Consider the following 13,198-nt stretch of genomic DNA (forward strand, 5'->3'; position numbering starts at 1 on the left):
GCATACCTACAATTATTTTTTTCGTTTACGTTATGGGAAACGTAAATTAAAATATACGTAATAAATCTATGTAAAAAAATGTATTTCGTTTTAATGGTGGCCTCCGTGGTGTAGTGGTCAAGACGCTCGACTCACAAACGGAAGGTTCTATGTTCGATTCCCGGTAAGAACACAAACAAATTAAAGTATTTTTCCTCAAGCCTGGGTGTTCTGTAATATAATTATCAGTTCATGGTTTACGTCTTCGTTCTAATTCTCAAGGCACTCTCTTAATACCCATCCACAATTCCTCTTTCTTCTCTAACTCATATAGTGTCCATGCGGCTCGACTGTGGAATCATCTCCCATCCACCATCAAAGATGTTACTACATTATCTCTGTTTAAATCACGTCTGAAGAAACATATCCTTTCTCTTCCTTAATCTCTCCTCCTTTCCTTTTTCCTCTTTCCTCTTTTTTCCTTTTTCCCATTGAGTAATAGTTTTGATTTAAGGTAATTTATAAACAAATACGTTTATTTTATTTAAGTGTGTAAAGTGGTCACTTAAACCAGCCAATGACAGGTCATAAGCCCTGTAAATTCCTAGACTTTCATATTCCTTTCTCAAAAACATTTTCCCTCTCCGTTGAAATAAATTAAAGTATACGTTTTTATTTTTATATATCTTTAGCTTTTTAATCCTTTTTTTCTATTGAATATGTTCTGTAACTCGAATTATAAAAATTAAACTTTTATTTTATTGATTGGTTTTATGAAATTGCCATTAGGCCTATTGCCCGCCAATGTACAAATAACATTATGTACAAAACGTTAAATAAATATTTTTTAAAAAAATTCACCACTGTAACTGGGCCTGTTGGCTTGTTGTGGTGCAAAAAAAAAAAAAATTTTTTTAGTATATTTTTTTCTGAATACAAAAACTAAAAATAAATCAACTGTTTACCATGTAATATTATGTTGATGTAAATTAAATTGTCACTGTAAAACGTAGGTAGCCAGTATTTCATGTAATTAATATGTGTGTGGAATGTCGAATATTACAGAATGCCAAGTTTTGTAGACAGGAACCCGATACGAAATGTTGTCGATAATTTCTGGAATATCAATTTGATTCTCAACAATTTTATAGAGAAGGGTCGTATCCAACACAATACGTCGAATTGCAAAATTTTGAATCCTATGAAAACTATCCCACTCGGTACAACTTAGAACCGTTTCGTTATTTTTTATACGATCTCTTTTATTTCAGTTCTTCCATCAGCTCTCGTAGTCTTCAATCTCCACGTCAGTCTGTTAAGAATCGTCTCTACTGCTTCATTCAGTTTCTTGAAGTCTTTTCAAATCGTCTTTCTTCATGTCTAAACTGGCATTTTTCTGTTTATTTTACCTTTGTCCTTGTTTAGCACTTTTCTCATTAAATATTTTTCATCGCATTGAATAACATGACCAAACCAATAGAGACGATTTTACCTTTTTTTTGTACAGAAGAGCTACTTTTTATGCAGAATGCAGCCAGTACACAATTTTGAAAAAAATAGATATTGATTTTATCGGGTGCAAGAAGGTCAACTACATGTTCTGCTAAAAACAACCAGACCTCTTTCGTACAAAAAACTGTATTTATCACCTTCTGAAAATCGATCACAAAAAAAGCATTTTTCAATTTGCATAAAACACCCACATCTCGAGAAAAATCTTATAGTTTTTTTTAAATCATTAAAGCTGGTCAAATACGTTATTAGATTCTTGTTTGTAATATATAGAAAAACTTATGTATTCATTGTTTATCATTTGTTAAAGTCAAAAACATTCCAACTGTTGTTTAGATTTGATAATTCACTCATTTCACAAAGTGCTATTATCTCAGCTTCATTTTTATATGGCTGGCTGTGTTAAGTAAATAACAGTATTTATCGATACTATTCCTGGCCGATTACCTTTCATTCTCATCCTTCCTTTGACCCATCCTTATGGTACCTACCTAACATAAAATTGGATAAAAAGTGGTTGGAATTGTCACGCGTCGTGGAAAACATAGTTATATTTTATAGTTTATTTTGTGACCCAGTGCCAGAAATTGAAGAACATTCAGATTATATTAAAGGTAGGTATCCACTCCATGTTCTTATCCTTTCTCAAATATTTCCCAGTCACAAAACTGAATGAAATTCGATTTTCATTTACAGTCCGCCTTTTCGTTAACAGGCTGCTTTCTGCATACCTAACTGCGTTCATTAACCAATAAAACAAATGGGTGTATGAGCTTTTTTTATATTTGACCAGTTTTCAGGGTCAGTTTTTTCCGTGGCTAAGTCACTATATCAAGAAAAATAATTATGAAATACAAGCAGCATTGTCCAAACACTACTACTGAAGCGAAATGTGATTTATTTCATGAAAATGAGGCAGATGCTAGACATTTTACTGCCGAATTATGAAAATATATCTCGTACCATTTAAATGCAAATTGTGCTTATTTAAATTTTGGCTTGAATATTTGCCGAGTTCCATAGTTGTTTAAGTCCATTGCGTATTGGTGTAATTCTACAACAGACAAACATATAAATTACGCACTTAAACGTTTAAAACAAACAGTATTACTGTTTATAGGTAAATACGAGTACATTTGTTTATTAAAAAAAAAAAATTGCTTATCAAAAACTTTAAAAAAAATCCAAAGTTGCATGAAAGAAATACGGATGTTCCAACAACGACGGAATAATTAGTATTGTTCAGTATGTAAAGTGGCTACTTAAACCAGCCAATGACAGTTATGTTAATGCCCAGACAACTATTTTTCCTTCGTCAAATTTTTCTTTGTTGTACTTTGATGTCATATTATATCTTTATCGTTATTATTTGAGAATGGGAGCAAAAATGAGTAGTACTGTTAACTGCCTTTTGTATGCTGATGATGCCGTGCTTCTTGCTTGCAGCAAAGAAGACCTGCAATTATTGGTAACAAAAGTCTAGGAAGTATGTGAGAAAAGCGATTTGATTATGAATGATGATAAATCAAAGGTGATGAAAATATAACTAAATGTGAGATCAGTGTAAACGGAGATATTGTGAATCAGATATAAAAATTTGTGTATCTGGGAGGTATGTTTACTGGGGATGGAAAGACTAAGAAATAACATAAAAAGAGGGCGGGAACAGGGTGAACGGTGCACTGATATCTACTTTGGAAAACAAATGTGAATCGCAAGAGGCTAAACTAGCACTTCACAATGGAGTTCTAGTACCAACTCTTATGTATGAGACCGAGTGTAAAATTGGAAAAATGACTATGAAAGTAAGCTTAATGCTGTCAAAATGCAATTCCTCATGCGAATGTGTGGTAAAACGATGTATGATGGGTGCACAAATGTCAAAACCCTGTGTAAGGCTGAGACATGCATTATCAACAGAATCAAGAAAGGGGTGATGCGTTGATTTAGACATGTAGAGCGAATGGACAGCAAAATAACGGCTAAAAGGATCTACGATGTGAATGCTGATGGATGCGGAAAACAAAGAAAATCGAGAAAGACATGGCACGACTAAGTCCATTAAGTACTTGAAGATGGACACGTCAAAAGTAAGAATAATTGGCGTGCGTGCACGAGAACATGTATGAATGTAGAGGAAGCGAGGTCTGTATGCAAAGCTAGAGCGATATGGTGTTCTATTCTCTCTGCCTACCCCTACGGAGAAACGGCGTGATGGTTTGTTGTTGTCGTTGTTAAGTTGAAATATTTCCTAAGCAAGCACGATTTTCATATTTTGTTGTTTTTCAATTATGTTTGATGAATTAATCAAATAAAAAATGCCTCGTGTCTGGATGGATTATTTTACTTTTATTATAACTTTTTTTGTTTTCGTTCATTTTGTTAAATTTATTAACGTGCAGCTTACCTAGATGCCTATGCTAACTATGTTTCCATTATTTTTTTTAAATATTGTTGACTGTGTTTTAAATATATTAATAATAATAATAAAAATATTGTAACTATAGTTTAAACAGATAAAAAAATTGTTTCTTCTTTTTACATATGAAATTTTATATTTTGTGGAATAAAAAAGTTTTCTATAAACTACAGTATATATTTTTGAATAAACTCCACTGTTTTTTTTTCTTATTTAAGCAATTATGTCACATTTATTTAGCAAAATAAATAAAATAGATAAATATCCATATTTTTGTAAAAGAGGGAATGAAAGCTAGATTATGCATTTTTTATGAACACAATAATTAGAGATTTGTTGTTTTTACGACTTCAAAACAGCATCATTGTGTGTTTAAATCCGAAAGTTTGAATGCATTGGATAGTCGATTTTTCCACTCTATAAAGGCACTTTAAAAACATAATCTCCTCAATCCATCGCCGTTCACTTCCGCTTTTGGGCTATGGAAAATCTGCGACCGGAAGTAGAAACTATCCATTCCATTAGGCGAGCTAATGTTCAATTTATATGTTGGATGCGCCAGAGCTAGTAATATAAAACGACTCCGGCATTTTTATTACCGCATTTATGTAAAATGCAAAAAGCGATTTGGTGATATAAATCAGAAACTTCCGATGAGATGCAATCTCTAACAGTATTCATTTTCATGCAATATTTATCGAACAGATGGGGCTGGAAAAGATAATCTGAGGCACATCTAATGCATGTTTTTATTTGCATATAAGCTGTGTAGGAATACGGACAAACAGTTTACATGCACTCACTGAATGAGAATAAAATTTTATTTAAAAAATGTTAAAAAATCAATTTCATAATGTGTATCATAAAGGACTTAAGATGTTAAATGAGTAGCTAAAATAAATAAGGGATGATTCGTGAGATGGCTATGAGTTTTATTTAAAACAAACATCCATATGGGTAAAGTGTCGTCGAAAAGCGTTGGGATTTCACAACAACATTTGTTTTTAATAGTATTTCAATACATATATTTTTTTTATTAGTTAAGGTATAACTAGATGTTCCTATTTTATTTGTGCAACTATCTTCACATATATAATTCCTCTGTACGTGTGATGTCACTAAACTCCTAAACGGCTTAACCGATTTATGTGCGGTTTTCAGAGAAATATAGATCTTTGCGCTGTGCGTGTTTGTAAATATTAAAATCTTAAATCTAATATGTAAGAAGAAGTAAGGAGTATAAATGTTTTATTCATCGATCTACTAGGGTTGCATTGGAGGAAAATTCATTTACAAAAAAATGGAAAGATGTTGCTTTTTTGTGTAAAAAAAAAATGTTTTTGTATTTTTACAAAAAAACATTTGTTTTTTGTGGATTTCAATCAGATTTTTTCCTTTAATTCCTTATAATTTCTACCCGTTTATTTCTTTTAACTGGATTTTTAGTAATACCTACTTAAATAATATTAAATACAATACATTTTTAAAAATCGTATTCCTACATAAGTACACCCCTTAGTTGGTGAAAAAACCGGAGTTTGATGTTTGCAAAAAGAATGCCATATTAAAAATAAAAAATATTTTATGTTTTGGAATTCAACTATAAACAAGTACCTAGGTACTTGCTTGAATGAAATATTATTTGAATATTAATAATTTTTAGTTTTGGGTTTTTATCATAAACAAGTACCTAGGTACCTTCATATCAATAAAAAATATTTTGCCAACGTTCAGGCAGGACAACGTCTGTCGGGTCCGCTAGTCCAAAATAAATACGATACAATAAAAAATATTGGGTTTTTAGCCACTAACTGATTTTTTCGACTACCGGCTTCAAGACGCACTCGTTCTTTGTCATGACACTAATAACGCAAACCTGCAAATCCCACTATTAATACGCCTTCACTTTATTGTGAAGTATTCGCACAGAAACATAAGAGTCATTAGATGATGAGTATATCGTAGAAATTATTAAACATTGTATTTAATCGAGAATTATCTTTAAAAACCCTTAGTAAATAGCTATTTTTTAATGCCGTAAATACAATTATAAAAATACTGGATTACAAAAAAATACACTAATGCCTCGTTCCAAAAAAAAATATACAAAATTAACCAAAAGAATGTCTTTTATCCGAGTTAAAAAAAAGGACATTTGTAAAAACGACTTTATTTACCAACATATTTAATGAAGGGAATATTTAATGCAGAGGAAAGATGAAAGCCGAGTGAACGCGGTTGAAATGCAATCTCTTAGACGAATGTGTGGGAAATCAATGTATGACAGGGTTACGAATGATGAATTCAGGCGAGAGTGTAAATCTGAGACAAGTATAATTGATAAGATTAAGAAAAGGTCTCTGAGATGGTTTGGTCACGTAGAACGAATGGACGACGAGAGAATGGTAAAACAAGTATATATGGCAAAAATGAACGGCAACGTTAGACGAGGACGACCAAGGAAGACGTGGCATGATCAGATAAACCAAAATCTTAAGTCTGGTCATGTCAAAAGCAGACAGAACCGAAGGGCATGTATGACAAGATGTATGATGTGGAAGAGGCTAGGAGTGTATGCCAGGATAGACGTGTGTGGCGGTCCATTCTCTCTGCCTACCCCTACGGGGAAATGGCGTGATGGTGGTAGTAGTAGTTTAATTACTAAATTTAGAAGAAAAAAACGTAAGGAAAACAACTTTACGGAAAACGTTTTTTTACGGTGAAATGTTATATTCAATGACGGAATATTCTGAAGTTCAGATATTTGAAAAAAAAACCTTGAGTTTTCGGACCAAGTTTCAACCAAATTTATATCTACCTCACCGACCTTTTCCAAGCGCACTCCATGTAACAATAATTTTACATTTGAGCGACAAAATCCAATTTTTACACGTCGTCCACTCCTCAACATAGAGACGTACTATTATGTAATTGCCTCTCGGTAATATATAAAAATTGTATCGTTATTTAGGCCTCTTATAGCAAAATAAATTAAATCTCATAAAAACGACGGTCATTTAATTAGCGTGCACTGATAATAACTGACTGATTAAACAAATTTCTTGTTTGTTTTTCTCTTTTACACAAACACTGGCCACAGAGTAGCTCTATTCTAGTGCTGTTTCTTGTAAAGTAAAACAGAGTTATTGTGGTATTGACATAACTTCCATTCATATAACTGAACGTAGTTATGTGGAAAGCAGCCAGCCATAGAAAAGTGAAACTGAGATAATAGCACTTTTATGAAAAGTGTCAATAATCAAATCCACACAACAGTTGGAATGTTTTTGACTTTGAGAAATGATAAACAATGAAATTTTTTTTTATTTTTTATTATTACAAACAAGAATCTAATTATGTATACAATCAATTTTAATGATTTTTAAAGTAATGTAAGATTGTTTTAGTGCTGTGGGTGTTTTCTGCAAATTAAAGAATTTTGTTTTTGTGATCGACACTAAATATTTTCAGAAGGTGATTATGACATTTTTTGTGTTTAAATTGGTCGGGTTGTTTTTAGCAGAACATAAAATTGATCTTACTGCACTCAATAACACCAATATCTCACTTTTTCAAAACCGTGGACTGACTGCTTTCTGCATAACTACGTTCAATTGTTCTTCGTCTAGTGAGAATAAATATTTTTTGTATTCAAATGCAGAATATTTATTTCAATTTTACTATCCAAATCAGATGTGAAAATGTCCATTTGAAGATTACAAAAAATACGAGAGCATATTTAAAATAAATAAGAGAAAAATGAACTCTGTCAACTGGAGACAACTGTCACGATGATTGTGAAAATAATAACATCATATTATTAGTTGTCAGGAGTCACGTCGTCTCATGAAAGTTAATTTTGTCATTTACGATAAAATGAATGCTTTCTACTCGAAAACTGCTCTCAGGTAAAAATTCTGAAAAAAAAAATCAAGCGGAGATAAGTCCACCTAATTACGTAGTGGTTGGCGTGCTCACCTACTATTCTTGAGGTCTTGGATTTTATTCCTAGTAGAGTGAATTTGAAATACTGATTTTAAAAGTTGATAAAACGGCAATATTTCATTGTTCGTAGGCGTAGGACTGATCACCTTTTTTATATATTTTTTTATCAGTATAATATAAAATTACGAAATGTTAACAAAAACAAATACATAATAAAGCAAAAGTGCAGAAACAGAACACAAAACAAAATACCACACCAAAAAAAAGGAACCTCTTGTGCTTGCTGTGGGATATCAATATTTATAATTTAAGTACAAAATACGTATATATTTTTAAAAATTAATGACGGTATATAATTTTTTTTTAAATAAATAAGGGCATATACATGTGCATGCAAATGCGCATGCATGCGCACGCATGTAAAATTCACCCACATACATACTATAACATGGTGAAGATAACTAGAAAAAAAGGTTTTCAAGTTACTTAACAAAAGAACTTCAAGTACTGTAGAAAAAAACATTGAAAGAAAAAAAAACATATTTTATTAATTTTACAATAAAAAACCTAAAAATGTTTTAATTAATCATTAAAATAAATGACGAGTTATACTTTGATGCACAAATTTGTGGATTAAAGTATCACTCGTCTTTTATTTATATAATAAATTACAATGAACTTCCGTCAAGAATTTTCACTTAGGTACAAACTTAAATGTTTTACATCATGATTTAAATGTTAAAATGCAACATTTAGATAAACAAACAAATATAATATACTTTACCTTGATATAACAAATGATCAAAATACGATACGTTTGGTTGACATTTTGGTTGCATTTGGTTTGTAGAAAAAAAACATTAAAAGAAAAAAAAATTAACTTAATTTTAAAATAAAAATGATTCAAATTTATTAAACAAAAATAAAATTTGGAATATCCAGTCAGACTGGATATTCCAAATTTGTGGATTAAAGTATCACTCATCTTTAATTTATATAATAAATTACAATGAATTTCCATCAAGAATTTTTACTTATAAACTTAAATGATTCCGATAATGATTTAAATGTTAAAATGCAACATTTATATAAGGAGGTTGATGAAAAAATATCATATACTTTACTATGATGCAACAGATGATCAAAATACGATGCATTTGTTTGACAAATGAAGTGCCTTTTGCAAAACTGGGTGCAAAAAGAGGAATGACGAAAAGCGATGGTGTTGTCAATCTCTATTAATGTACACATAATTAGTATTTCTTATGTTTAATAGGTCTATGAAGATATTTTAATATCTTAGGGCGTTGCCAAGTAGGTGTCAGTGAATGAATCTCACCCACATCTATGAGTGTTTCAGCCAGCGTTTCCAACCTCCATCAAGCTAAACTTAAAGATTCAGAAAAATGAATTGGTAGATTTCGGTAGATTCGTTATTGGCTAGAACAGTTTTACAGAAATTAATGCAACTTTTACTTGCGACGACTCCGCTGCGAAAAATGGTTACATAATTTTTCATTTTTATGTTTTACGAAACCGTTTCGAATATCACAAACAGCTCGAAAATCACGGTGAAGGGTGGGGAAGGGGGTTAGTTTTGTTATTTTCTAAAAATGGCAGATTAAGATTCTTTTAAATCAGTAGTATCACCATCGAATTCAGTAGATTTTTCATAAAATCGGTCAATCTACCGAAAAATCGGTAGAATTAACAATACTCGTTTCGGCTATTAAGCTTCACAAACATCAATAGAAGTAAGAATCGGAGAAATATGCACATTCAAATATATTTATGCAAAATTAAAAAAATACACATTATCTTGCGCGAGATCCTGCTCCACTTTCTGACCCATGTTTTACGAGCTTTAGACTCTTATCGGTAACTCGTTTTGGGAGTTGAAAATATTTCAGGCTTGACACGTAGTTAAATTATTTCTAGAACTTTCGTCGAAGCTCGCGGTACATCTGTTTCAGTTTTCGTGAATAAACCGACTCAGTATCGAAGTAGCTTGAAGCGAACTTTAACCGTTAAGTTCCTAACAATGGCATTGTATTAAAAGAAATAAGCTCTTCAAAATATGCTATTGTTGGGTATCAAGTATTTGTTATATTCAATGCCATACTTGTACTTCACAATTCAGAACTTATTTTCACGTTTTTAAGCCAAGTATTATTTTTTTGACATCTATTTGTATAATACAAAAAGTATTGAATATGCCCTTTGTATTGAACATACATCATCTAACAGGGAACAAAGCATTTATTAAAAAAAATCATTTTAACTCTTTACATTCTTCGTATATTCAAGCAGTTCTTCATACATTATGAAACCTTCATGCATAATTTTTCATCATCATTTAATTTTAAAAAAAGACACATTTAAAAAATAAGGTCTTGCCTAAGCACAGTAATTTCCTAGGTGGTCGGGGCCTGAAACAATAAACCTCTGTACATTTTACAGCTGTGAAATAAATTATAAAATAAATCATCCAATTTTGATTAAAGGAATAGCTTTTAAACAACAAAAAACAGATTTAATTTTTTTTTTGAGTTTGTCCTAATTTTTTATTATAAGAACTGAATTCAAACCCCTAGGGAACTGTTTATATTAACATATTACAACAGAGACAAAAATCATTTTAGAGTAGGTAATATAGATGTCTGGGCATCTACACATCTATCTACAGAACTTGTGACCTGTCAACGGTTGGTTTTAAGTGCTATTTTACATATTCTGTAACATTCACCATTTTTCCTATGTTTATTAATTTATTTTGTAAATTTATTGCATAAAATCAATATACATCTTTAATAACAGGGATTTCTTATAAAACAATAATATAAAATGAAAACTTTGTGTTTTCTGTTTATGATAGTCTCCATCTAACATGGCTCAGCCTGTTCTAAGTTAGAGGTTTTTTATCTTTTAGAGCATAAGTAGTCCTATACTAATAAAATATTAACAAAAAATAAAAACTAAAATTACTGAATTATAAATGCCAAGCTTATAAAATGTAAGATATTAAAACCGTTATTATACAAATATAAAGTATATTTATGTGCCAAGAATACAATTAATTTGAATATCTATGTTCCTTTAATTATTTCATCTGCAGATGTTTGTGAAGTTAAAAAGCTGAATCCGCGAGATTCATCTGATTGTATTATTTTACATGCTAGGCAACGCCTGAAAATAATTTTCAATATTTATACTTCTTTTTGAATTAGGTGGATTTATCAACAATGTTTTGAATTAGTCTAATTTTTTGTAGAAAAAAATTTGATTCAATCCTTAAGGGAGCTATTTTCAAAAATTTATTATTTATGTGTTTTATTTAAAAAATCTAAATATAATAACATATTTGACCTGGACTGAACTGGGCGTTTACTGCGCCCATTGGTTTTTTAATAGGCCACGTTACTTTGTTGTTTGTTTTTCCATACTAAAGATGATTTTAATGTTCTGCAGGACAATACTTTTGTCTTTCAGTGCAATACTGTTAGAGTTGCATAATATGTTGCATTGGATTCGAAAACGAGGTCGTTGCTCTATTTGAGGTGAAATATTTTAACACGCGTTTGTGTCATTGATTATGGACAATGAACCCCCATATGTTTAACTTAACAATGAACCAAATAGCCGTAAAAATGAAGGTAATGACAACAATATTTTAAGTTTGTCCAAATTTTTGTAGACAAGGACTGAATTCAACTCCCTGGGGAGCTGTTCATATTAACATATTACAACAGAGATTAAGACCATTTAAGAGAAGGTAATATAGAAGTCTAGGCATCTAAAGGGCTTATGACCTTATGAAGTATAGAAATGGAAAAAATAACATTTTCAGGCGTTGCCTAGTATGTAGGTGACTAACTAACTAACTAACAAACCATCACGCCATTTCCCCGGAAAGGTAGGTAGAGAGGATAGAACGCCACACCACTCTGTCCTGGCACACTTCCTTTGCTTCCTTCACATTCATACATCTTCTCATGCACGCACGTCGATTATTCCGACTTTTCACATGACCACTTTCAAGAATTTGTTGTACTTGATCATGCCATGTCTTTCTCGGCCTTCCTCGACTTCTACAACCAGACACATTCGCATCATAAATCTTTTTAGCCGTTATTTCATCATTCATTCGCTCCACATGACCGAACCATCGCAAAAGACCTTTCTTAATTTTGTCGATAAAGCTTAACTCAGCCTTGCATTCTGCTCTAATTTCGACATTAGGGCACCTATCATACATGTAGTATGTAGGTTAAATAATTCAATTAGATGAATCTCATCCGCATAATTAAAGGTTTCAGCTCTTTAACTTCACAAAAATCAACATATGAAAAAATTAAAGGAATATAGATGTTCAAATAATGTCAGAATAGTGAATGTTCCCTAGTGTGTAAAGTGGCTACTTAAACCAGCAATTGACAGGTCATAAGCCCAGTAGATGCCTAGACTTCTATATTACCTTCTCTTAAATATTCTACATCTCTGTTGTAATATGTTTAAGTAAATGTCTTTTGTTGCATTACCTATTAATTTTATTTATAACTTATTTTAATGAAATCGTAAAGTTAAACAAATAAAACTTCTATTTTATGGCAGTTGGTAACGACTTTTAACTTATTAAATTAAATAATTTTCAGTTTCGGTTTTTGCTGGAACTAGAACAAAAGCCAACATTTTGTTTCGGTTTCTGCCGAAAATCTTGTTTCGGTAGGTCACTAATTGTACTATCATGTTGTGGACGCATCTGGCGCATATCACTTCCATGTATTTTATATGGCCGGAAAAACACTGTTCTCGCGTGGCGTGTCGTAGCACCAAGACACCACATCAGTGTGATTTGTGGTACGCGCCAGATAGCTCCTCAACACACTGGTCCACAACACAACATAACATAACAACGTAACCTTACCTTTATCATTAATATAGGTTTATTTTACACACTTACATATTATGCACATATATTTATTGCCATTTAAAAGCTGATAAAAAGTAATTAACATATTCCAGCAGAGATGAAGAACATTTTAAAGAAGGCAATATAGAAGTCTAGGCATCTGCAGGGTTTATGTTTTGTCATTGGCTGGTTTATGTGGCCACTTTACACGCTGTGTAACATTCATTTTTACATTTTTTTTTTACATTTTTTTTTTTTTGCACCACAACAGGCCAGGAGGCCTAATTACAGTGGTGAATTACATCACAGAGCACCCAGGCTTGAGAAAAATCACATTTTTAATTTTTGTGTTCTCACCGGGAATCGAACCCGGAACCTTCCGTGCGTGAGTCAAGCGTCTTGACCACTACAATACTGCCTATATTCGAACATCT

This window comes from Micrasema longulum, unplaced genomic scaffold (genome assembly GCF_059751315.1).
Source record: "Micrasema longulum isolate JH-2025_06_02 unplaced genomic scaffold, ASM5975131v1 h1tg000167l, whole genome shotgun sequence".
NCBI classification, from domain to species: Eukaryota; Metazoa; Arthropoda; class Insecta; order Trichoptera; family Brachycentridae; genus Micrasema; species Micrasema longulum.